Source organism: Clarias gariepinus, chromosome 10, assembly GCF_024256425.1.
Source record: "Clarias gariepinus isolate MV-2021 ecotype Netherlands chromosome 10, CGAR_prim_01v2, whole genome shotgun sequence".
Lineage (NCBI taxonomy): Eukaryota > Metazoa > Chordata > Actinopteri > Siluriformes > Clariidae > Clarias > Clarias gariepinus.
The window spans coordinates 35,163,786-35,169,156 of NC_071109.1; the positions used below are offsets into that span (position 1 = coordinate 35,163,786).

General features: G+C 36.5%; 1 long non-coding RNA gene across 1 annotated transcript; it reads left to right on the forward strand.

The window, feature by feature from the left end:
- Positions 1–359: 359 nt before the first annotated feature.
- LOC128531473 (uncharacterized) lies at positions 360–4,460 on the forward strand. The gene is made up of 3 exons (XR_008361200.1): positions 360–543; positions 878–1,159; positions 1,271–4,460. It is a non-coding gene; the product is annotated as an uncharacterized LOC128531473 (long non-coding RNA).
- The last annotated feature ends 911 nt before the right edge of the window (positions 4,461–5,371 follow it).

Below are 5,371 nucleotides of genomic sequence, written 5' to 3' on the forward strand. Positions count from 1 at the left end.
AATTAAATGTACTGGACAAAAATAAAATATGGTCATGTGATGCAGCATTTCTAAAAATGTTTGTTCTGTGATTAATGTTTCCATGATCAAGTGGTGGATGTAGGAGTGTTATATATATATATATATATATATATATATATATATATATATATATATATATATATATAATATATATAATTATAATACTAAAGAGAATATATACATCATAAATAACATTCAGAGCACCTTAAAAAAATAAAAAATGAAAAAATAATAAATCCACCCACATTGCGGCAAGACACGACCCACTTCCGCCATTCGCAGCGAGGCTTCAAACGTCATCCATGACGTCGGATGCCGTAAACACTTCCGGGATTTCTACACACACGGCGCGCTTCGGTCTGTCACTAGTTTCTATTTCCGCTCCGTTGTTGTTGTTTTTATTATCATTATTATGCACTTTCACTACTTGTGTATTTACACAGAAGTCCATGCACTGAGCAAAACAGTGTAAATGCAACCGACTCCCCACAGTTTTTACAGCCTACAGTTCTACAGGAAAGTGTAAGTGTGAGACTTGGATTTATGACTGTTCAGTTGTAGAATAAATTAATGGTCTGTGAAAGCAGGAAAAAATAGTTTCTATTTCCGCCATCGCTGTGCACGCGCGCATGCGTCATTAACACATTAACTCCGGAGTGACGCGTTTGATTTTTTCCCGACACTCTTTGTTACACATGGTCTTTCTACTTTAATAGCTGGTAATAGATTATTTCCCATGTATATCAGAAACATGCTTTACATACTGTAATCTTGGAATTAGGATTAAATGTACTGGACAAAAATAAAATATGGTCATGTGATGCAGCATTTCTGTGATTAATGTTTCCATGATCAGGTGGTGGATGTAGGAGTGTTGGGTCAGAGGCTGATGAAAAACCAACTCATGAAGGTTTGGGAGAAAAAACTAGCCATTGATCGTCAAACATCTAAAAAAAGTGCAGTTACTATGATTGCATATATTAAAGTTGCTGCATTTAAAATGCTTTTAGCTGGACTCTGAGTAGTGCAGTGGTAAAGTGCTCCCTAGTTCGGTTCCCTGGTGATGCTGTAACCTCTCGCAGCCAGAGATCCAGACAGAGCTGATCGGCCGAGCTCGCTCAGCGGGGAGGGATGAGAGGTACTTAGTACTTATATATATATATATATATATATATATATATACTTTTTTTCATACAGTGAAGGTTGCATGTATTTTCAGTCTTTTTTTTTGTGTTTTTAATTTGACCAGACCTGCAGGAGTTTGAAGGAGGATGCATGTTTTTCAGTGAGCAGCTTGAAGTTTCATCCATCTCCCTCCTAATCCCCTCTTCAACTGCTGTCTTGAACCTCATCAAGATGGGAGATCATTCCTGGTGTGCTTGTCTAGTCTGTTAATGTTAAGCCTTACAGAAGTTTATATGTAAATAGTTGCATACCGCTGACTGTTGTAACTCACATGTATGCCTCTTAACCTTATTGGTTCCATCACAATTTTTACTGATTAATTTTCCAGGATACTTGCTGTACCTGGGCTTATGTAGACCTGCTGCATCTGAAAATACAATTAAGTGCTAGATGTATTCTTGTTGCTAATATACTTGTAACTGGAGTAAACTACCGTGCTCTTGCAGCAGAGGAGACGTTAATGGCAATCCTCTGATTCTGTGGCATGTGCACACCTTTTATCATACAACGGCAAAGATCTAAACACTAGTCAACTTAATGTAAAGGAAATTACAGCTGAAAAGAGCCTTAAAACGTAGGAAAAAATCTGTTCTGCTTTACAATGATATTAAGCATGTTAAAAGACCCCCCTTACGTGCAGATGCTAATGAAGGATTCATGAAACGGTGCAGGGTTAACCTCTGACTCTACTGTATAGGCCTTCAATAAGAGTGTACCATGTTCTCACAGTGTAGTGCATAATCCCTACGGAACATCTTTGGTCATACATGTACTGTAACCTTTATCATGCATTGTTACCTTTTTATTCACTGGCTTTTATAGTTAAGGGACTTAAGTCTAGAAGTTGGGTCTTTTAACCATCATATACTGAGAAGTTGGTCTCAACGAACCGCTGAAACTTGGAGTCATATTTAGGGCCTTTGCTGTTGTGTAAGAAAGACAAAACCAAGGATCATTTTACTTTTATATAATGAATTTATTGAATTAATTTAAAAGAAATAGGTTTTAAAAACCTTCATGAGTGATTTAAACTTTAAAACATTTAAATTACCCAACATCTTTGTATGAAAAAACCCAACATGTCCGTAAAAGACCCTTTAACCATTTAAGCAGGATAATTATAAATATTTGTTATGAATGTATGCAAAACCCAATATGGTCAAAGCCAACTTGCCCAGACCCATATTGCAAGACCCAATATGTTTTTCCTCAGACATCGAGTTTTACATACATCTTAAACATTTACAGTAATCACTACCTGCACCATACAGATATTAATACATGCAGTTATCCTGGTTTTCTTACCTGATCGCTGACAGATTCTCCCTCCGTCGTTCAATTAAAAGTTCAGATTGGCTGGAGGGTCTGTCTACCACGCCTTTCCTACATGTGCTTGTATTGTGATCATGCCTCTAAAAGTCAAAAGCTTTTGTTCAGGCCTGGATGCGTTTGGATTCTTTTTTAAGATATTTTTATGGCCTCTATCCCTTCCTGGGTATCAATATTAGTCAGAAAAATGATATAATGATCCGGTTCATTGTCATGTCACTGGTTACGCATGCGGAAGGGCTGTCCTCTGAGTTGGATGGTTCCTCCAATGTTTTTGTGAAATATAGCTTCACCTTAAAGTTTGTGGAAAATAATCTGTTCCCCACTGATCCAGGGATAAGGAATGTGTTTACCCAGAAGTAAAACATCTTAGTCCTTCTCATCTTGCTCTGTTTTTGATAGAATTCCACTTTGATATCTCCACATACTGGAAGTGGTTGTCTTCCCGCCGTGTGTGCTGGATTAGCATATGTATTTTGACCTTTAGTTGGTAGACAACAAAATGAGGGGTTCAGTTCCCACCACCGAACATGGGCAGTTTCAAACATCATCTTGTGGAAGAGTAGAGCCACCGGTTTATAGTCCAGATGTTTTTTGAGCAGGTAGATGTACTAATAGAGGTATCGCACATCTTGCCTCTGTTGCTGAGATCCAGCTAAAAGCTTTTTAAATGCAGCAACTTTAACATATGCCATCATAGCAGTTGTGCTCTTTTTTTAGATGTCTGACGATCTATGGCTAGTTTTACATCCATCACTTGAACCCCACACAATTTTTTAAATACATTTTTTTATTCACATCAGTAAGAATAATAAAATCTTTAGGAAAGACCTAATAAAACCCGAGTCCTATCTGGCAAGTTTGGCGGCCCACTTTAAACACTCACCCCTGAAAGGACAAGGGTTTCTGTGGGGCAATGGGGAGTCAGGGTCTGCCCACTCCTGAGATCCAGCTAAAAGCTTTTTTAATGCAGCAACTTTAACATATGCCATCATAGCAGTTGTGCTCTTTTTTTAGATGTCTGACGATCTATGGCTAGTTTAACATCCATCACTGGAACTGAGATCCAGCTAAAAGCTTTTTTAATGCAGCAACTTTAACATATGCCATCATAGCAGTTGTGCTCTTTTTTTAGATGTTTGACGATCTATGGCTAGTTTAACATCCATCACTGGAACTGAGATCCAGCTAAAAGCTTTTTTAATGCAGCAACTTTAATATACGCTATTGTTTTTAAAAGTGTTTGTGCTCTTTCTTAGATTTTTGTCTGTCAGTGGTTATATTTGCTCCCAAACATACATCAGCTAATGTGCATTGCAACCTGGTCATGCCTTGTTAACTTCTTATTCACATTTTTTCACTGGCTTTTATAGTTAAGGGACTTAAGTCTAGAAGTTGGGTCTTTGAACCATCATATACTGAGAAGTTGGTCTCAACGAACTGCTGAAACTTGGAGTCATATTTAATTCAATTCAATTTTATTTGTATAGAGCTTTTAACAATTGTCATTGTCACAAAGCAGCTTTACACAATCGAAAGAATTATTTAAGTTTGTATGGAATGTGATTGATTATTTTTAAACAAATGTTTTCTGCAAAGTAACAGATCCTTTCTTGGTGCTTGTTGTATTTCAATTTAAGAAATATGAATTCATTTGCTGATTCACAACAGTCACATAAATGGTCACACTACATTTTCTTGTTAAATGTTTTACTATACTGTACAGACACTAAGCTTAAATGGCTACACTAGTTTTTTTTTGTTGTTTGTATTTTTTCTTCTTTAATACAGGCGTATTCATTAGAACAAGTTATTACACAGATATATTCAGACGAGTTGTTTTTTCTATCATGTTTTATGTAAGAAAACCAATTTTGTTGGTCATCCAAAAAATCATTTTTATTTAAAAAAATATCATTATTGGACTTTTTTTCAATGCATTTTAATAAAAATGTTTGGTGTGAAAAGCATATTTCTTAAGCACTTGACTACAGAACACCTTTAGTCATACATGTACAGTGACCTTCATCATGCACTGTTAACTTTTTATTTACTGGCTTTTATAGTTAAGGGACTTAAGTCTAGAAGTTGGGTCTTTTAACCATCATATACTGAGAAGTTGGTCTCAACAAACTGCTGAAACTTGGAGTCATATTTAAGGCCTTTGCTGTTGTGTAAGAAAGACAAAACCAAGGATCTTAGTCCTTGGCTACAGAGCAAACGTCATTGCGATTCGAAATGAGTCGTCAACCGGTTCGACCTCAATAACCTCACATTAACATCTTGGTGAAACACAAGGATTTAGATATTCTGTTTCACCAATACAGGCCTGAACGTCTAATGCACATTTGAGCTTTGAACCAGATTTATTGCCCTAAAGCAGCATAAAACGCACGTATTCATAAGCATCCCGATCAAATACTTTATAAGAAACATAAATCATATAGAACTAACATAAACGCTTAGAAGGCCACCTTTGGATCAAGGCATAACACAAGTTAGTCAGACATTCTGTTCCTCCGATACAGGCCTGAACGTCTAATGCACATTTGACCTCTGAATCAGATTCATCGGCTTAAAAGCAGCATAAAAACGCCTGTTTTCATAAGCCTCCTCAACAAATTTTTTAAAACATACATTAATCATTTAAAGCTAAACTAAAAGCTTAGAATGCCATCTTTAGATCATGGCATAACCTAAGTTAGTCAGACATTCTGTTCCTCTGAAATAGGCCTGATTACCAGTGCAGGATTGACCTTTGACCCTGTGTGTAAAATGTACCGTTGTACAAAAGCTCATTGTAGTAGGATTATGATTAGATTCTGCTCTTTCTGAA